This window comes from Lissotriton vulgaris, chromosome 2_1, assembly GCF_964263255.1.
Source record: "Lissotriton vulgaris chromosome 2_1, aLisVul1.2, whole genome shotgun sequence".
Lineage (NCBI taxonomy): Eukaryota > Metazoa > Chordata > Amphibia > Caudata > Salamandridae > Lissotriton > Lissotriton vulgaris.
In genome coordinates this window covers 1,998,917,128-1,998,940,263 of record NC_141687.1, presented here as the reverse complement: position 1 = coordinate 1,998,940,263, position 23,136 = coordinate 1,998,917,128, and positions in this window count along the sequence as shown.

Genomic DNA, 23,136 nt, shown 5'->3' with positions numbered 1-23,136 from the left:
GTCGCCCAGAGAGGGACGGGGATGCCCAGACATTGGTCCCGTGCATTCCCTGCCACTGGAGTAAAACTAGCCTGGCTTTTGAGGAGTGAAACCCTGAAACTGGTCCTAGAACCATTCGTCCTCACTAAATGTTAATAACTCTCAGGCCTTTAATCCACACAAACACAATAAAAACACCCAGGAGGATCCAACTGTGTCTGTTATGGAAACACCACCCTCAAATCAAATCCTCCCCTCAATTCCAATTTCAATTCAGACTACAAATAAAAATGGCAAATACTCTGCTGAGATCATTCTTCCCAACTTTGGCCCCTCTGCATTCAAACAGGTCTGCACAAATTGTACCATCCTCAGTATCAAAGACCTCACCAACAACCCTGGACAATCTTATAGCCATCGACGGCCTCCCAGCACAGAAAAGGACATGTACTTTTCAACCTAAGATTTACACCAAATTTTTATTCCTTAAAGGCCCAGGGACAGCTATCTAATCAAAAGCAGGGAACATTCGAGGCCTCCAAACTCCGCTCCGACAAGGTGATTCTCCATGTAGCCACACGGTGAAGAGCCATGATGGTTCACCCCAACCAGCCAACGTCTTCTTTCCATCCAGGAACGGGGCCGCCGTGGGTATATACACACCAACATCACCTGACCTAAGAAAAAACGCTGCTCCCACCACTCTAGCTGACCATGATCCTGCCACCCTCAACCCCTTGGGAATGGTATCTGACAGTAAAACTTTCTCGAGGGATTGGAGCCCATCAATGAATCCCGAACTCTTTGAACCAGTAACCGATCGATATTTGGTCAACCAGAGCGAGACCCAACGCAGAAATCTCAGTCCACCGTCCCCAGGAAGCAAAAACGCGTCAATGGTAACTGAAGCCATGATACATAGAGAGGAGGCAAGAGATGATGCGCCCAATCTCCAGCCTGTCATAAGTTCTCCAATCGCAGAGAGGGTCACCCGAGATGTACGCACGGCTTCTCAAACGGACGCCAAAGTACAAGGAGGCGGGCCTCCTCTCCCCCACCCGTCGGGATCTCCTCCGTCTCCTCCGACTCCGTCTAAAACACCGAACCTGAGCAGCATCAGTGAACAAATAACTTCAAACATTAGGCCAGTAGTACCAACGACATGTCAACACCGTACCTTATTGCAATTCAACGACTCCCAACCCACAAACAACTCTATCAACGATGACATGTCCTCAATAGCAGTACAGGAGTGGGAGGAATTAGTTGCCACATATAACCTCAACTCTCCTGAAGGCCTGGCCTAAAACAGAAGGGCACACCAGCTTAGGTAAACCCGCCCTCGATACTCCATGGATAACAATCCTAAATACCCTGCAATACTCGGCCACCGCACTGGACTTCCAGTCACTAAATATGGACCTACAACTTTCTGTCTTGCAATCAATGGCTGACTCCATCTCTGGGATTGATTGGAAAATCTCGGAATTGAACTGCCTCATAAGGCGGGGAAAAGACGCCGTCTTTGCAGCTCAACCATCTCCGTCAAAACTGTCACCTTATGACCCTCTCTTAGATAAGCTCTCATCCCTCCCATCGATGCTAGGGGACTTGATAAGTGACCTAAAATCTACAGCCCTCCAAATCCTAAAGTCACAAACCCCTGATGCTATCCCAGCACCTCCAGCGATGCCAGCATGGCCAGTGACCAAGGCGCTGGGCGATCTTAGCCCTGCTATCATCTCACCCTCAGTTCAAGCATTATCCCCTGGACCACTTGAATCAGAGCCAACGACTACCACTCGGATCACAGCTGAACCCCCTTTACACTCCAATGCTAAGTCCCGGAGAAAGAACAAAAGGAAAGGTAGGAACCGGACACTAACAGGCGCAATACATAACATAGAAGAACATTCGAGCTTCTCTCCCTCATCAGCCACCGATACCGGGAGTCTGACAACCAATGTCCAGCCACTTCCCCTGCATAAGGTCGCACGTAGCACCCCTTCAGTGTCTCCATCACAGATTGTAAAATCAGGACACAAATCTACAAAGAAATTGACACCTAAAAAATACAAACAGAAACTTTTACAATTTAAAACAATACAAATAGGCCAAAATACTGCCACTATAAAATCTAAACCAGCCGAAGAGGCCTTAATAACAGACTACGACAACACCCTCACGGCCACCGTCACATAGATACCCGAACATTCCAAATTAAAATCAAACAACACATTGGGGTTTACGAGCTTAGACAACGACCAAAGTGGGCTCTCCTCTGTCCCAAATTTAGCACCCCCAAGTTCCCTGCCTGAACGAGGGCAACTGGAGAACAAGAGTTCGGCACTTGTCTCAGCAATAACGAAGCATTCAGGCACCCCAACCTCAATCTTTTTCATTCCTGAATATAGATCCAGAGGCAGGGACGATATACTGAACAGGGGTAACATATTAAAACTCGTGCACTCAATAACAAACCTTGTAAAAATCAGCTCCACTGACCTTTTGCAAGTAGAGTTTCAGTCCAACACCACCCCTCAATGCCCAGACATAACAAGGACAACTTGGAACTCTTCGGAGATAGCGCACAAAATAATGAAAGAAGAAGCAATGTTCAAGCAATGGGGGATTGCCCTGAAACTGGAAAAGCAAACCCGCTCCCGACTCCTCTTTTACCCACTACTTGGCCACAGTCTCTCAAAAACACCAGCTCAATACTAAAGGGAGCCAGGAGCAGTTCACCTGGGATTTTCATCAGAAATACAAAAAGCCCCCGACCTGGACAAAATAAAAACCAAGGCAGTCAACTCTTGTTTACAACTGACCTCAATTGGAAGTCAATTCAGCGCACAATCATTACTGCGACTCCAGACAACTGACAAAAAGAGCAAACTCTTTCCAACTCCCCAGCGAGGCGCAGGGATATAAGAATTTGTTCCTGGAATATCAATGGTCTACAAAGCAAAAGGAACGACCCGGAATTTATACAATATCTAGTCACGTTTGACCTCCTATTATGACAAGAAACCTCGGAAGACAAAGCATTCAATCTCCAGGGGTTCACGTCATGCTTTATCCCGGCAAACAAAAATTCAATCTTTGGACATAGATCCGGAGGGTTGACGGTCCTCGCCTCTATATCGACAATAGGCAAAATCGAGGCAATGGATTTTCACATATCTCCACCAAGTGTCATCCAGGTGGTAAAGCTCTCACTTGGGCTAAAAATGCAGCCCCAGGAAGCAATTATAATCAACACGTATATTCACCCCAAACAGAAACAGAAGGCGGTAGAAGAGCTGGTGAAAATTCTAGAAAAAATAAGGGAAGCAAGAGTGTCTGACCTATTCATCCTGGCTGGTGACTTCAACACACTTCTCATCAGCAAAGATCAAGACAGCGACCTTATTCAAGAACTGAATAAAGTGTGGGGCGTGCCGCCACCAGGCGCCCTAAAAAATAACAACAGAACAAAGCACTCGACAAAATCACCTAGAACAACTCAATTTAAGGGCCTTATACGGCCGCTACGTTGAAGACGACCCCTCAGTAGCCACTTTCCACACCAACTTACAAACCTCGCACCTCAAATACATGTTCGTATCTCTGAATAGGTTTTGCTGGGTTTCTTCATTAAAATGGGTGACCTCAGTGATCACTTGCCTCTAGTGGCCGAAATAAGATCCAACTCGAAACTGGAAATTTAGCCCCTTACTGGCCCAGACACACAATTCAGTTCAAATTTAAAGTGCCTGCAGTGTAACTCCGGTAACATTGATTCCATCAACCTCACTGCGCAAACCCTTTTTTCACAAGTCTCTTGGTCTTCAACCAAGCTGTTGGATGTCTGGCAAAACTTAATCGCCGCCATGACGGCGAAACTGAGATGCACGGTGTCCAAAAACTCTGGCCAAACAAAGGGGTCTTCAGTTTGGAAACATTTATCCCCAGACTTGAAAAAACAAAAACGAATAATAAACCAAACCTTGAGACTTATGCGAAAGGATCAGGCAAACCGCAGTTTGCAAACAGTTCTGCGGGTAGCAAAAAAACAGCTCAAACGGATGAAATGGGAAAGACAAAAGCAAAGAAATGACGATTTTTGGGTAAAACTTGTCCACGAGGGGAAGCAGAAAAACAGCTCCAGGTTCTGGCAAATAGTAAAAAGGTTACAGAACCCTTACCATTCAGGGCAAAACTCACATATATCAGAGGAAGTATGGTCAAAATGCCTATTATCACACTTCAACGATGATGTCATCCCAGGTGACACGGTAATAATGTCTCCTGGCACAAAAACCTCAAGACCTGGAAACGAGGAACAAGTCAACCATCACATGGTTGCAAGCACACAAGAAACATCGGAGTGTGAAGGAATAAGGCCAACTAAACCTGACCATCCTAAAATGGAAGAAAAACCTGCAAAGGATGTCGAGCAAGGGCCAATGAAAATCATCCCAGCAAACATCAGACGGAAAATAACAAAAGGTATATCCAACGGAGCACCAGGGCTGAATGGAATACCATCTATGCTGTACAAATCAGATCCAGATTTCTGGTGTGCATCTCTGGCACCAATATTCAACAACATAAGTTTAACTCTGACGCTTCCAGATTCATGGTATGGGTCTGTCATAAGTCTGATCTATAAACATGGGGACAAGAGTCATCCAAATAGTTACCGTCTTAATACTTTGCTAGACGTAGAAGCAAAATACTTTGCAGGTCTTATCCTGGAGGAATTATCATCATGGGCCTCCGAAAATGCCATCATCCCTCTTAACCAAACGGGTTTCTGTAAAGGCCAAGGGACTACAACTAACATCATGGCTCTGTCCCTCCTGATGGGTGCAGCAAAAGCAACCAAGTCACCCTTATTCCTCTCGTTCATTGATTATACTGCAGCCTTCGATCACGTGGATTACACTAAACTTTGGCAGAAACTATACAATTGGGGTATTCCGAAGCGCCTCCTAGACGTCCTAATACTGCTCCACTCCAATACCTGGATCAAAATCAAGCTTGGGGCAGGCACACACCTCTTGAGGCCAATTAGGACGACAAAAGGATTAAAACAGGGTTGCCTACTTGCGCCCATCCTATTTAACCTTTTTCTAGCGCATCTGCCTGCAGAACTTGACAAGTGCCGCAGTCATGCACCCAAGTTAGGGAAAATTACCCTTTCAAATCTGTTATACGCGGACGATCTAGTACTGATAAGCCGCTTTCAAATAGGCCTTCAGCACCTCCTGAACGCAACTTACCCCTTTTCAGCAAAGAACGCCCTCCAAATAAATCTTCGCAAGTCAAAGTCCATGACGGTTAATTACAGTAAAAAAAGGAATCCTTGCTGGTACCTGAATGAAGAAAAACTTGACAGGGTAGCCTCATACAAATATCTGGGTGTCCTCTTGGACTCAAACAACAACTCTAGGCCTCAACTCCACTCCATCCGAGGGAAAGCCACAATGACTTATCTAGCATTAAAATCATTAAAGGCAAAACTCCCGGATCTTACACTTAAACCACTCCTTGAAATCCTGCGTGCGAAACTACAGCCAACACTCACGTATGGGAGTAAATCACTTCACGGGAAGGATGCCGTACTGCTGGACACAGTCATAGCCAACTCTTATAGGGCTATATTTAACCTTCCTACATACGTCTCCCCTGCCGAGATTCGTTTGGAATTCGGCATTGTCAAACAAACTTTAGAAAGGCGAAGTTCGTACGTAGCATGCTGGCGCAAGATCCGCAATGCAGAGGCCGACTCCCTAAATGCCAACGTATGGGAAGAGTTAATACGGCACTGCACCTCGTTGCCTAGAGCTTATCTTTTTGAATCAATTGAAGTACTAGGTTTATCTGACACCTGGGAATTGTCTATAGATCTCCAGTCCTTTAAAAAACTGGCTAAAAAATCAGCACGCATTATCTCAGTGATTGAAGATAAGAAAGACCTTGCAAACAGAGCACACGGATGGACAACCCTGGGTGATTATGGTAAAATACAGCCACAAGCATACCTTAACATCGGGATGAAAATACAAGTCAAAGAAAAGTTTCTAAAATTACGCCTGGGCGTAATCCCGAAACTGCTGCACCTGCCCCTTGGGAGAGAACATCTGCCTCGCAACAGTGTCGCTTGTGTAAGTCCGGCAAAGAGGACATTGTCCACGTGATTTGTATATACCCTAGACTGAGGGACTTGAGGCGCAATCTTCTGCTTCCATCCTTTAAGTCATATGCTGTTCGGACCTGCAGGCAGGCAGTTAAACTATACTTTACCTCTAGTAATACAAAATTTAACTGCCAGGTCGTGAAGTTCTTTGACTCAATAAGAAAAAGACTTGATATCGTTTGAAGTTCCTCATTAGTACCTGAGGACAACCTTGATCTGACCACTGTAAACTTTGTTCTTTTTAATCCTAACTACAAATTGGTTTTAATGTCTCTATTGGTGTTTTATACTTTTGTTAAGATTTTAATTAATCGTATACAAATAAAATATTACTTACTTACTTACTGGTCCGAGGATGCTTGTTTCCAATCCAGTGAGGACCTGGCTTGGCAGTTCAGGCTGGACTGTCCCCTTGGGCAACAGGGTCAAGACTGAATTGCATATGGCTGAGTCTAAACTGGAATGGCATGGGGAACAAAAAAACATCGGATTTAGGTTCAGATCTCTGTACTGGGGTTAATGTATGACATTGTTCGGCATTCTGTCCATCAATTGTTCTTTCTGTAAATATGCATGTAGCATGGGGAAGTGGGTAAAAAACAGGGAATAACTACTTCTAAGGGCCTCATTACGATATTGGTTGGAAACACCGTCTGACGACTCGTCCTCGCAAACATTCTGACCGACTCGACCGCAAGCTCTCCGAGCACCACATACAAAATAATATAGGTTTACCTCTTTCTAAGGTGACTTCACTTAAAACCTAAAAGTCCCCTCTAAAACAAGCCTTGCAATCTTGAAGACAGGGTGCTTGTTTCTAAGTGTGAGGGTTCCCTCTGCATGAATGAGACACCCCTACAGCCAATGGAGTCCATTCTGTCCATCAATTGTTCTTTCTGTAAATATGCATGTAGCATGGGGAAGTGGGTAAAAAACAGGGAATAACTACTTCTAAGGGCCTCATTACGATATTGGTTGGAAACACCGTCTGACGACTCGTCCTCGCAAACATTCCGACCGACTCGACCGCAAGCTCTCCGACTGCCTCATTATGATGCATAGGGTGTAAAACTCTAACCGAGTTGATCGGAAACCATTCCACCTGACGGTGTCGGTCGGAAACAAGTCTGAAACTACTGAGTCAGTTGGGAATGCCAACGCATAGGCATTCCACTTAAGAACAAGACTTGGTTAACCTGCCAAACAGATTAGGATGCATCCGACGCAGCTTCAGAACCATGTCGATTTGTGTTAAACATGGCAAGTGTACAATGCCAAAATCTAGCCCAACAATAAGCATACACAAATAAAAAATAAAAAATCTAATACTATGCACGCCCACCAATCCACCTATAAAAAGACCAAAAGAATGACCATTACCCTCTGCTCACACACTACTGCTGACAGCCATGTCTCCATTCCCAGCTCTCTGCCTTGCACACATTCATACACTTCAGCCACCACACAACTTGCACTGATCCCTTTTTTTCTATAAATAACTTCTTTCAAACACACCCTCAATTTTATATTCACCCTCAACCTCACCTACACCCTCACCATGCCCCAGAGGAAGCAGCCCCGTTTCTCAGAGAAGGAGTTATTAGTGCTTGTACTAGAGCCACATTTATTTGAGACCCTAGTCCAACAGGCCCCCCTCACCCAGAAAAATAGGATGTGGGATAGGATAGTCAGCAAGATGAATGCTGAAGCATCTGTCCTGCGCTCACTGGAAGATATCAGGAGAAGGTAGTATGAAGTCAGAAGGAGGGTCAGAAAATTCTTAGCACTAGAACATGCAAACACACAACAGACCGGTGGTGGCCCTCCTGCACCACTTTTGCACTTCACTCCTTGAGAGGAGAAGGTGCTTGCCATCTTTCCACCGGAGAGTGTCTATGGACTCAAAGAAGGACCAACGTCTGGTAAGTAGCTACTTCATATTCTACTAAAGTTAGCAATTACACCTCTACAGACATTAATGTCAAGGAACACATTAAATAAATGATCGTTTTTATTTTTTTTTTAAACTATACTCAAGGAGCATGTGATGTGTATTTCATATTGATAAACCACATACAATGAGAATTAAAAGTCTTAAAACTATGACCATGTACACACATCTACCAAACTCAAAGCAAGGCTTTGTGCTCCAAACACCAGTCCCCAGTGTCAGACATCTTGCCAGCACATTTCCACTCACTATCAGGAAAGCTGAGTCCCAGGTAGGCTGATTAGGATGGGTGGGAAGGTGTGTGTGGGCCCAGGCCTGATGGAATTTGTAGTGACAGCAAACACTCCTTGTAGGAAAGTAGGACCTGCTTTTATGGATACCCACATTTTTTGCTTGATGTAATGCTGTTTCTGAATAGTCTGACCGGGATCCTGCTAAACAGGACCCTAGTCTCTATGATTTTCCCCTCAAATTGGTTTGTTAAGTACACAGGTACTTCACAGATTGGACACTGGTGCAACCTTATCAGTCCCTATATGGTACTAAGGCACCAAGGGCAAAGGTACACCAGGGGTCCTCTATGGGCTAAAGCATGTATAACGCCACCGATGAGAGACTACTCAGTTTGTACCTTCATGCATGCCATTGCAACATGTGTATGTTTGTGCTAGCACCACATACAAAATAATATAGGTTTACCTCTTTCTAAGGTGACTTCACTTAAAACCTAAAAGTCCCCTCTAAAACAAGCCTTGCAATCTTGAAGACAGGGTGCTTGTTTCTAAGTGTGAGGGTTCCCTCTGCATGAATGAGACACCCCTACAGCCAATGGAGTCCATTCTCCCCCGGGTTGTAAGTGAGACAGCCATATGATATATAGAGGGGCACCGCATCATTATGCGATGACCGTCTCAAAACTAGCTGTAACAAATCCTTTCATGTTTGGTATCAAGCATGTTGGAAACATACCCCTATGATTCCATGCACATAAGCACCTTTGGGAGTCCCTTGGTGCTCCCAGTACCAGTCTTCCAGACCTGGATAGCAAGCTAGGGCTCCTGCCAGCCAGCCAGAGACACGTTTCTGCCCTCCTGATGATGAGCCAAGCTCGGACAAGGAATGGTAGAACAATAGGTCTCCTGTCAAACAGAGGTGTGACCATCTCCCAGATAGGGTTTTAGTGTATTGGGGCAGGGTGGGGGTGCTTGCCAGCACCACATAGTCTGCGTGCAGGGCACACTTGGTGCCCTCCATGCATAGTCCAGTTCAACCAGTTCAGGGAACCGTTGGCTCCTGCTCTGGCTCAAATCTGGACAAAGGACAGGGGAGTATGCTCCCCATTGTCCAGCCCCTACTTAGGGAGGGACCCCTGTATTGTCCCCACCCTTTCCTTAGGTTATTTAACGGCTTACCTGAGGTGTGTTTGCCCTAGATTCTTTGTGGGTCAAGATACATTTCAGACACCATTTCTTCTCCAAACATCTGGGTACTCTAGACTTCGCTGGCCTTGCTCTGGGCATCATGGCTGAAACTAGGAAGACTCCTGCTGCTCTTTATCTTGTCGCCCTGCTCATATGCTGCCATGTTTGTGCCAGTGCAAATTACATAAACCTTCCATGGCCTGTGGCCATCCAAGACAACTGAAAGCATCTCACTTGAAGTGAAGGAGTTGCTTCCCTGCATGTACAGGCACCGCAACTAAGCTGACCGATCTGCTGATCCTTGGCTCCCACAGACTCCGAAAGGATCAGCAGAATAGGTGGTGGTTCTTCGTATCCCTTGAGGCCTGCCCTGACCTCTCACAACGTTTGAGGCCGGTGTCCCTCGTCAGAGCTGCAGGAAACAAACCCATTTGCAAAGTATTTACTTACAGTTGCAAAGGCTTGTTGGCTTCCTTCCATCAAGATCTTCGGGCTCCAAGTAGCCCCAACTCAAGCATCTTCAGTGACCAAGATCTTTGTCCTCACCAGGTCACTGCACCTCTCATCAGGCCTGGGCCCACACACACCTTCCCACCCAGCCCCCCTGAAACTCTGCTTTCCTGACAGTGAATGGAAATGTACCATCAAGACGTCTGAGCTTACCACAACTCCCATCATGGCCTTTTGCTCCTCACACCAGGCCCCAGTGTTAGACATCTTGCCAGCACATTTTACCTCATTGTCAGGAAAGGATAGTCCCAGGTGGTCTGTTTGGACTGGGTGGGAAAGTCTGTGAAAGACAGGTGTGGTAAATAAAATTACCGGACTATTTTTCCATACATTAAATATCAATAAGGATAGCTCAATCAAATGAGAGGCAGAGTCCGTGGTATCTGAGTCATACGGGCTTTAATTATGGTTCTCGAGAGCCAGGACGTCAAGTTCCATCACCACTAAAGTTCAGGAAGGGACATTCACATTTTATTAAAATCACACATTATATATAGTAAAACAGTATAATTGAAATGAATACAGTAGGCGTAACAGGTGAAAAGAGAGAGATAAGAACACATGTGCGTAACAGGAGGCGTGTAAGAAGGCGTACACGTGGGCGTGCACTTGACATGTCAGAGAAACGTCACAAGAAACGTCACAAGTGGGTGGATGCTTAGAGAAAGTTTGCAGGATCAGCAGAAACTTTTGGCCTAGATGCGCGCGCAACTGAGCATGACGTGTAACTGGGGAGAACTGGGGGCTTTGACTTTAGCACTAGTAGAGGAGACTGGTGTCTGGGATGTCAGAGCGACCTGTACCTATAGCATATCTGGTATCTCATGTTTGGAGGATGTGGTGTCTGAAGTAAAAGGTCTCTCGGGCAGAGGCCGTTCAATGCTGAATGCTAGTGCGTGCATACGTGTCTTGGTGCAATGCGGGGGCCATGGGCCTACCATGGTAAAGGGTTCAGTAAATCACTTGCAAGGAGGACAGGAAGGCCGGGCCCTTTGCTCTGCAGCCGGGAATATGTTTACCTATTTCACTAGACTGGAATGTGTTTTCGAGGAGGCTGAGCAGATAACTTGTAGGCAAAATACTATCTTGGCAGGCAGGCCAGGCCGAGCCGGGCACCGCTTTACTGGGCAGGAAGTAAGGCAGAGGTCAGGGATGCATACCTAAACTACAGCTTTCAGAGACAGAAAAGACTCGGAGCCTCAATTAAGGGCCTAGCTCGACTGAGCCAGGAAACATGGAGAAAACGTGTGTGAGATTCAAAAATGTACCATGTAAAGACGTTGGCACCATAGGCCTAGAAGCCTAATTAACGGGGTTTTCATGTAGGACTGGATAGCTGACATGTTAAGGTTGGACGCAAATGCATATGCGTCTTTCTAGCATGCATGGAAAAGGAATTACATGACATACAAGGAACATGGGTGCATGGATAGGGTGCGAGTGGGGGACACATTGGCTACCTGAAAATTTCTATTACCTCATAGGGCTTGATGGGAGATGTAGTGATATCAAACACTCCTTCCACTCAGCCCAACCAGCACAGCTGTAAATATGCTTTCCTGACAATGAGTGGAAAAGTACTGGCAATATGGCTGACACTGGGGACTGCTGTTCAAAGCCCAAGACCATGATGAGAGTTGTGCTTAAGTTAGGGGTGAACAGCAAAACAAACAAGATGATGGATGGAATGTTGCACAATGGCAACACATTCACCCCCAATCATAGATCTGGGTTTAATCCATCGTTATTTTGCTCTCCAATCCACCCCAGTTCAGACATGACCGTATGAAAATCAGTCTTGACCCTGTGCCTCATGGGAACAGTCCAGGCGGAACTGCCAAGCCATGTCTTCCCTGGACCGGAATCAAGCATCCTAGGACCGGTTTCTTGCTATCAGCCATCTACAGCCAGGATAGCTTGACTCCAGTCGCGTAATGAACAAGGGACTCACGTCTGGGCATACCCTTCCCACATAGGGTGAACAGCAAAACAAACAAGATGATGGACGGAATTTTGCACACTGGCAAAACATTCACCCCCAGTCACAGATCTGTATTAAATCCTTCGTTATTTTGCTCAACAAGCCACCCCAGTTCAGACATGGCCATATGCAAATCAGTCTTGACCCTGTGCCTCATGGGAACAGTCCAACCCGAACTGCCAAACCATGTCTTCCCAGGACCGGAATCAAGCATCCTAGGACCAGTTTCTGGCTATCAGCCGTCATCAGCCAGGATAGCTTGACTCCAATGGCGTAGTGAGCAAGGGAACCAGGTCTAGGCATACCCTTCCCACATAGGGTGAACAGCAAAACACACAAGATGACGGACGGAATGTTGCACAATGGCAAGACATTCACCCCAGTCACAGATCTGGGTTTAATCTATTGTTATTTTGCTCACCAAGCCACCCCAGTTCGGACATGGCCATATGCAAATCAGTCTTGACCCTGCGCCTCATGGGAACAGTCCAGCCCGAACTGCCAAGCCATGTCTTCCCTGGACTGGAATAAAGCATCTTAGGACCGGTTTCTGGCTATCAGCCATCTTCAGCAAGGATAGCTTGACTACAGTGGCGTAGTAAGCAAGGAACCCACATCTGGGCATACCCTTTCCACATAGGGTGAACAGCAAAACAAACAAGATGATGGACGGAATGTTGCACAATGGCAAAACATTCACCCCCAGTCACAGATCCTGGTTTAATCCATCTTTATTTTGCTCACCAAGCCACCCCAGTTCAGACATGGCCATATGCAAATCAGTCTTGACCCTGTGCCTCATGGGAACTGTCCAGCCTGAATTGCCAAGCCATGTCTTCCCTGGACCAGAATCAAGCATCCTAGGACCGGTTTCTGGCAATCAGCCATCTTCAGCCAGGATCGCTTGACTCCAGTGGCATAGTGAGCAAGGGACCCACGTCTGGGCATACCGTTCCCAAATAGGGTCAACATCAAAACAAACAAGATGAAGGACGGAATGTTGCACAATGGCAAAACATTAACCCCTAGTCACAGATCTGGGTTTAATCCATCGTTATTTTATTTACCAAGTCACCCCAGTTCAGAAATGGCCATATGCAAAACAGTATTGTCAGATGCCTCATGGTAACAGTCCAGCCCGAACGGCCAAGCCATGTCTTCCCTGGACCAGAATCAAGCATCCCAGTACAGGTTTCTGGCTATCAGCCGTCTTCAGCCAGGATAGCTTGACTCCAGTGGCGTAGTGAGCAAGGGACCCACGTCTGGGCATACCATTACCACATAGGGTGAACAGCAAAACAAACAAGATGATGGACGGAATGTTGCACAATGGCAAAATATTCACCCCAAGTCACAGATCTGGGTTTAATCCATTGTTATTTTGCCCACCAAGCCACCCCAGTTCAGACATGGCCATATGCAAATCAGACTTGACCCTGTGCCTCATAGGAACAGTCCTCATTTCCCGGGGGCAGCCCAAGTAACGCTATGGCATCTGGGTAAAATACATATTATATAAAGAAAGTGATGCCTAGGAAATTATAATCAATCAATTAACCCCTTCACTGCGGCGGCTATTCCGCCGCAGTGCTAAGAGGGCGGGGCGGCCGCACAGCGCTCCCTTGCTCGTGACGGAACCGCTCCGTCACGAGCCTCGGGCGCACTGTGCTTGTGACGGAACGGTTCTGTCACGGCCCCGCCCGCCCAATAAAACGCTTAGTGCAGGCGCGGAATTCGCGCCGCGCAGGCGCGGCGAGCGGGCCGTGACGGAACCGTTCCGTCACAAGCACAGCACACCCGAGGCTTGTGACGGAACGGTTCCGTCACAAGCATGCAAGGGGTTAAAGGAAAGAGATCAATGAATTAGCTCTTCCTGTTAATCACATCAAAAAAATCTGTGTTTTCTATTTATCTGCAACCAAAGTCAAACTAATGATAGTTATATGCTATTTTAATTTCTTTTCAATATATTCTTCAAAAAAAGCAAGAAAAGTTTTCTTTTCTTTTTCAAAACATATATATATACACATATATATATATATATCAGCGACGGCTCGTGGAGGGAGTTACGGTGGGGCAGGTGGGCGGGGAGGGGGAGGGGCAGGGCGGAGGTTGCTAAAAACCGGCATATGGATAATTGCAGGTAAGTAAACAATTTAATTAATAAAACGAATTTCGTAGCTCGCACTGCATTGCATTTTGCGATGCAAGGCGCACTACGAAATTCGTTTTATTAATTAAATTGTTTACTTACCTGCAATTATCCATATGCCGGTTTTTAGCAACCTCCACCCTGCCCCTCCCCCTCCCCACCCTCCTGCCCCACCGTAACTCCCTCCACGAGCCGTCGCTGATATATATATATATATATACACACAACAAATAAATATATACACAACATATATACTCAACACAAACGTCCAAAATATGTACACAATATTTACATTATTGACAAACTAACATATATTCTGGACCTTTGTATAACGTAGCCCATATTTTTCAAAAGGAGGATGCTTCAAAAATTATAAAAGGCATTCCTTCAAAATGAGATCAACCAAAAACATAGAAGCCTAGGAGGTATAATATTAGAAACTATATTATGTAAGTACTCCTGCTAATCAATTTCAATATTCCTAATTCTTTGATGGTGTCTTCATAACAAATGTTGACGCATTTCAGCCCTATAATTTACGGGCCTAATCAGGACTAGGGCTTTTAAGGATCCGTCTAAAAAGTCAAAAGAATCACATTTATATATACATATTAAGTACCATTAGTTCAACAATTCTGTGTCGCTAATATAGGAACATTAGTCACATTTCTTTACAAATTCCTCGGAGTGGTTCGGCATATTGTGACTGAAAAACAGCCAAGTCATATAATAAAAAATGACAACATTCTCCCAGGGGAGAAGATCATCCAGAAAAGTGTTGTGGGGGATAGATAGGATACACCGGCATCCGTTTTTCGAAAATGTACATATTTAGCCGTTGACCAGTTTATAACTAGGCTTATAATGAGCAAAGAGATGTCGGGAATGTATTACCACAATCTGATTTATTGATTTGTTTTCGAAGATGGCGCAAGTATAGAAGTATCTATACTTCCCTGAGTAGTGGACATCTGCAAGTACAAAGCACAAATATCGCTGTCATTATTTTTTCACAAACTCGGTTACGGGAACGCGGGGGACTAATCAACACTGCTTACCTAATATGTAAGGAGCTCGATTATTAATACTGTCTTTTCTCCTGATTTCCAAAAGAGTATGGAGGTCAAAAAAAGATTTCGCCTTTCTCCCTGTAAAAATCGATAATTTTCTAATGCTTAGAATACACCCTCTCTTTGAAATACAGCATCTAGATAGACGGGCCAGACCGAATCCTACCTTGCTTCAGCGTGTCTTATCCGCGTCTGCTTCTCTCGCCATTCTACTCCATTAACGTGTAATCTATCACATGGTGCGGAAGCAAATATATTCCTAACTTCGCAGTACCAGAGAATAAACGAAGGACAAAAGACCCTTCCTGCAGTAATCCACTGCAGTAGAAAGCCGACTGATGTGTACACTTATCAACTCAAGTGCCGCCATATAAAACACGGGGTCTGACTATCCCCGGGTTCGAGAGCCATAAATAAATACATTATATATAAGCCCTTCACCAAAATACCACGTGTATACTAAAATGATACCTGAAGAAGGTTCTATTAATTTGTAATATAATCGTTCTAGACTAATAACAACCGATCGAACTGCCAAGCCATGTCTTCCCTGGACCAGAATCAAGCATCCTATGACCGGTTTCTGGCTATCAGTCGTCTTCAGCCAGGATAGCTTGACTCTAGTGGCGTAGTGGACAAGGGACCCGCGTCTGGACATACCCTTCCCACATAGGGTGAACAGCAAAAGAAGCAAGCTGATGGATGGAATGTTGCACAATGGCAAAACATTCACCCCCAGTCACAGATATGGGTTCATTCCATCATTATTTTTTTCACCAAGCCACCCCAGTTCAGACATGGCCACATGCAAATCAGTCTTGACTAGGGGTGTGGCGGACATCTTCGTTTCGCCCACGGAATGTGCGAAGATTTGCCCTTCTGCCCTTGCGCAAAGAAGGCGGAAATTTGCGGCAAATCTCTGCAAATTCGGGGGTGGAGCGGAAGTTTGGTTCAATCTCCGTGCCTCTCCGCGATAGTCCTTTACGCGACTTCCGCCCACCCCTAGTCTTGACCCTGTGCCTCATGGGAACAGTCCAGCCCGAACTGCCACGCCATGTCTTCCCTGGACCAGAATCAAGCATCCTAGGACCGGTTTCTGGCTATCAGCCATCTTCAGCCAGGATAGCTTGACTCCAGTGGCGTAGTTTGCAAGGGACCCAAGTCTGGGCATACCCTTTCCATATAGGGTGAACAGCAAAACAAACAAGATGATGGACGGACCCTAAACCTAAAACACTACACCCCAGCATGACCCTACACTACACAAACACTAAAACACTACCCTAAACCCTAAAACACTACCCCCAGCATGACCCTACACTACAACACTACGATAAACCCTAAAACACTACCCCCAGCATGACCCTACACTACACAAACACTACAACACTACCCTAACCCCTATAACACTTCCCCAACACAACCCTACACTAAACAACCACCACAACTCTACACTACACTAACACAACACTAAACTACACAATAACTACCCCAGCACGACCCTTACCTCTAAAAAATTAACCCATACCCCCTTACCTCTCTCGTCATCGTGGTTTTCAAAACGCAAATGCATTTACCATACATGCCTTTACAACGTAATTCGTTGTAAAGGCCTGCGTGATAAATGCACATGTGTTTTGAAAAAATGTGGCATGATGGTATGCGAGGTCAATGACCTTGCGGGTAAATGGTATGCGGCCTGAAAGTCCACGGGATAAAAATGCAGGATAATGGCTGCAAACCAAAATCAACTGACTATCAGGCCTGAAGGAAATGTGTGCCAGGAAGTTCAGCATCAGTTCCATCTCAGAGTCTGTCACCGCATCGTATGTCTGGTGAGGTCACAACTTGCAAGCCCACTCTGTAGATGACATGGCAAATTTCCCTAATGAGAAGTAACATAGAACAGGAAATCGGGAATAAGGTCACAAAATTCTGAAGACAATGTCATCGGAAGCACACAAATGTCAGTGTGACCACTAGCTAGTTTTTACGAGTAACACAATACATGCTAACCTGCCCGATTCAAAGACCCATCCTAAAAAACGACTCTGGACAGGCCCTCACAAGCATACATACACACTTTCCACCAGCAACACAACAAAAAATAATTGGGATCAGTCACCTCCTCTCATTGCATATTTACAGTCATTTGAAAAAGTTGTAGATAAGCTTTGTCTCAAATTCATCATCATCATCACCACTGTCATCAGGGCCCATTCCTGGATCCTCCCCTGGTGGCACTTGCTACTCTCCATCGTCCACAATCAGAGGTATGCCCTTACGTCATGCAAGCCGCGATCATCTGGCAAAACTTTAGCGGGGCATATTGGAGGGCTCCCCCATCCTGTCCATTCAACAGAATCTCGTCTTCAGGAGGCCAAAAGTCTGCTCCACTATCCGCCTGGCCCTACTATGGGCCTCATTATAGCACACTTCTGCTGGGATGACTGGGTTGTGCAGTGGTGTCAGTAACCATGGCTGGTTGGTGTATCCAGAGTCTCCTACATTGACCACAGAAAATGCTTCAGTTGTCTGACAACATAGCACTATCTGACATACACCAACACACACTGCAACATACACATACAGGATCACGTACCAACAAGCCAGTTCTGGTCAGGTTGCATTTGACTCATCAAATGTGGGATGACACCATTTGTCAGGATGTATGCATCATGTGCCGAGCTGGGGAAGTGGGTACATTTGTGTGGGATGTACTTGTTAGCAAAACACACCACGTGGACATTGATGGAGTAGAAGTGTTTCCTGTTGTGATAGACCTGTTCATTGGCCTGTGGGGGTACCAAAGCAACATGGGTGCCATCAATTGCTCCCATTATATGGGGTATTTGTCATAAGGCATAGAAGTGAACTTTGATGTCAGACAACTCTCCAGATTTCAGAAACTTTATATAGTGGTCCACTTAACGGAGCAAGGCTTGCAACACATCCCAAAGGCCATTGCTGAACAGGGCTGGGACATTCCACCCGATGTTGCCACTGTGTAATGGAACGTTCCCATGGCAAAGAAATGCAATGATGCCATCGCCTTCACTTTAGTCAGTGCTGTAGGACAAGTGTGACAAGCCTGCAAAGGACGTGACAACTGCTGGCACAACTCTTCAATTGTTGCGCTTGTGAAGTGATATTTATTGATAATGTCCCATTTTTCCATTATTATTATAAGGGCCTGAACACTGGAGGCTGTCTGCGATACCTATGTGTAGAGTGTTAACACTGTTGGTGTTAGTTCACAAAGTCCCATGCACGTAAACAAACAGCAAATCAAAAATGACCATACCTAAAACTGGATGTCAAAGGAAATACACATGTCAATGAATGAGGTTGTCTTCACATACATATCACAGAATAATGACCCTTGCTGGACATGTTTACAATGTATGGTGACACAGCAATTAGAGTGCAGTAGTGTAAACTTCACTAGTGTTTGTCACTGTTCATGTTCGGCTAGCATGTCATACTCCACAACTCACAACCAAATGAGCCCAGATATAGTTTTGTGAGAACAATTATATGGTTCACAACAGGATCATGTAATGCTTGATATGTGGACGCTACACACACAGCGTCTCACAATGGTAATCTGTCATGTTGTCATATATGCATTACATAGACAATCACATACACAAACCCTGAACAAAGAGAAATAGCTTATGTGGCTGTTTAATGTCACTGTGAAGTCATTGCCTGGTAAAAGCATTATCCAGTATTTGAAAAAACACACCACCTTTCCATGTTTCACATCAACCAGATTGCTCACTGGGTCACACTGCCCCGTAATGCAGTGACTAGGTAAAGACTGTGCCTAGGTAAAAACTATTGCCCCAAAAACACATTGTGACTGTGACCAAGCCTAAGAGGCTAAATGGAGTTGTTTGTTTTCCAGTTGGTTTTAGCATCCCAAACAGTGTTCAATGTGCCCCTCAAGGTTAGGGCATCATGGGAGTTTTACAGAATTACAACATTTACACAAGTGTCTGGCCTACCAACCGATTATTCAAAGGGCTCATTAGGTGCATCATAACCAATTCTGACACAGCCATATGCTGTTAGTTGTTATGGTGACAGACACAGGTTTCTATTCAAGGGATGTGGTAAGTGCATCATAACTGATTCAGACAGAGCCATAGGCTGTTAGTTGTTATGGGGACAGACTCAAGTTTCTATTCAAGGGAATGTGGTAGGTGCATCATAACTGATCCAGAAACAGCCAAAGGCTGTTAGTTGTCATAGTGACAGACGCATGTTTCCGTCCAAAGGACGCGGTAGGCTCATCATAACAGATTCAGATACATCCATTGGTGTTAGTTGTTATGGTGATAGGTGCACGTTTTGGATTGTGTGGAAACTGACTCAGTGAACTCCCACTGGTAATGTATCAAAGTACATGGGGTTCTATAATATTTTGGGAACGGACGGTATGCGTGTCATATGCAAGCATTGTAATGCAATGGACCGATTTGGAAAATGCGACTGACGCAAACTTATCGCTTTGGCCGCATGGACTGAAGACCGCCTCAGTGGTTTAGATGTAAGTCTGTCTGTTCCCTAGAGACTTCACTTGCATGTACAGCCTGCAGTATTCCTGCACCTCCACATCTCTCTGCTGCTGTCCATATCCCCTGGGAGCGTCTATGGCATGCACAGAGGGCAGGACCCCAGTCTTCACTTAGGAGGAACACCAGGTGCTGCTGGACACCCTTCTTCCTCTTTAATGGCAGCTGTATGGCAAACCAAAGGAGCCGGTGAAGCATGATCACACTGCATTGTCATTTGACAAGTGCAAATACCATGCAGTACTGGCATTAGGAATCACAAAGACAAGCATGTAAACTGTTTATTCGAAAGTTTTAACGTGTGTAAATAACTGTTCTGGGCAAGTAGGCTGCTGTAGAAGTGTATGTACTGGTGTGAACATCTTATCACTGTGGAATGGAGTCATCACTGAACACCGGAGAACTGCATATAATGCCACTATCCTACCCCTTAGACATTGTTGCCAATCTGACCATGACCGATGTGTGCCAGTTTTTGTCTCTGTCCATGTTGCACATGAACTAAGGATCTGTCCTCATGTCATCCTTACAGGTCCACTCCCATTGGAAGGCCGAGCTGTGGAGGACCATCGCCCAGAAGTTGCGCTCAGCGGAGGTCGCCAATTGCGCACCCATCATTGTCGCAAATGGTGGCAGGACCTCATAGGCTGGACAAAGAAGATTTAGGAAATCCAACTGGGCCTGTCACCTCCAGGAAAGAGGGTCAGGTCCTGAACCCTGACCCCCCACATGCTCTGCATCTTAGCAGTGGTCTTCCCTAACCTGAATGATAAGTAGAAAGCCACAGAGCAGCTAGGAGGTAGTTAGTATGTGCCTTTTTGCACAACTATTTTAGCTATGCATGATGAAGTATCTTAGCCTGCAGGCCCTTTTACAGGTTGTAAGACGCATAAAACCACTGTTCAGTGTTAAAATATGCATATGCACAAGGATAAGTATATGCCTGGTTATGCCCCTTTCATCTTCAACATGTGTGGGAAATATGTTCAGGGTAGTGACAGTAGAGCCATGATCATGTGATCGGAACAAATTATGCATGGAGATAACCTTCAGGAATAATGTGATTGCTCAACATGTGACAGCACATTGACTAATGTCTGAACTGTTCTCTGTGTGGTCACACCAAATCTGGAAGTATCTTGTTGGTGCACTTAAGTATAAAAAGCCCATGTTATACATCCCGGTAGCAGGTATTGTCTATGTTGATGCCTTGGTGAGTTTTGATTGGTCAAAGTCCCAATCTTAGGCCCCAGCTGTTGTGATCATTGCATTCCAATGTATCCCATCTGCTAATTACTGGTTTGTTAACTTTGGTCACCTATCACACTGGCCTTGCACATGATTGGGGGTAAGATTCCATTCTCTCTATTCCAAAGAATGAGCTCATGTGTCTGACTCCTTAATGGTGATGCCCTTCTGTGACAAAAAAGTGGTCACTGGTGGAAACAGGGCTTGAATTGTAAGGTTTGATGTTAGATACACATTCACAATGGTTCCCATGTGTGTGACTCCTCTTGACTATTCATACTTGATGTCTTTTCGAAATAATATGTTCAATACATCACTCTTAGATTCAGAGATGTCACATGTGCATCATTTGGAAGTAATTCAACAAAATGATTTGACAAACAAGAGCAATTTAAGCTGTACAAAGGGTGCACTATGGCAAAAAGAAGGGAGGGACATTCAGACTTAGCCTCTACAATTGTGAACTTCTGCAGTCTGGACAGAATGGTACACAGTGTTTATTAAACTCTTAAAGAAAAGATGTTCATTACTAATAGTCTGTACAGACAATGCACCCAGTGGCATAGTGATCCACCAGAATCATTGTGGAGATGCAGTAAATGGAATTGGCAGTGCGTTGAGCATTGTTCACATATGAAATTGTTGAGATCTTTCCAATGTGCAAAACATTCTGAGTCATCTTCCTAACACTGTGCATAAATGACACAAGCCTGTGGGCCCCATACCTCTCATCCTAAGAATCCCTACTACCTTGGTGTCTCCACAGTAAGAGTTAGATATGTGATCAGACAGGAAAATACTTAAGCTACAGGAGAAATTATCACAATCACTGTTATCTGTGAGATATGACTTATGCAATGACTACACCAGCTTGTTGTATGACAATAAAGTTATATGACCTGTAACATTAAACCCATTGGTTCCCAAGTTGAGGACTAGGGATTGCAGACTGGATACCATGTCTCAATTCAATTGTGTGACTCCTATTCCCATTGTGATCTGTAAACTCCCTTGCATTAGATGAGACTGGAATGTCATCACAAAAGGCCATCAGTAGTGTAAGAAAATACATCAGATGGTACATGATGAAGTAGTTGACATTGTGGTTGTGGCTTTTCATATTGCTACACCCAATGGCACGGACAACATCATGTGTGAGGGAGCATAGGTTAACTGGCATACTAACAAGTGCTATTTACAGAAACAGTATCAAAAATGATTGTACAAGTCCCATTGATGTAGTTGGTTGATCTGTGAAGATATGTGATGATACCTATGTGTCAAGTACATACGGACAACTCATGTGATTGATTTTCCTCCTTGTTCACAGCATCAGAACCAGCCAGCAGACGAGGCAGCGCCATGGAGCAAGGGGAAGCAGCTCACCAGACTGGGTCCAGTGGTGAGTCTGAGCAGGAGGTAACCAGTCGCATGGAGGCTGAGGGGAACCTCACTGAGGCCATGTCGGACAGAACATTTGTTGGATCACTGACCAGTTCAATCTCCAGTGAGCACTCCGATGTGGTGACGGATGACCCAGCGACTGAATCTTCTACATCAGAGTCCACCACCACCCGTACCATCTCTATCCTGCAGGCTGCTCCTCAGCCCATTGTCTGTGGCCACTCCCCTAGAGGGGGGGGGGCATCTCTTTCATGCCAGGCACTTCATCTCCTACCCATCCCCACTACTGCCCTGAGTGTGGAGCCATAGACATCCTAAGGCATATCTCTGTGGGCAGACAGCAGTGCTAAATGTCCTTCAAGTACATACCGATCATCTGACACAAATGGTACCATTCCTGGAGGACATTCACTTTGAAATGTCTGCCCTACATAGATCCAATCAGGCTCTGGCCTCCATATTAATGGTAGCTGTCTCCCAGCTGACCCACCCCCACCTGCCTCTTCCCCATTCACAGTTCCAACTGCACTGCCTGACCCAAGCATATGGAAACATACACATGCATCCACCTCAACATCCACACGCAGTACACAAACACACATACACAAGGATAAACCCCCACGCATGCCCACTTACATGAAAGAAAGCACACTCAC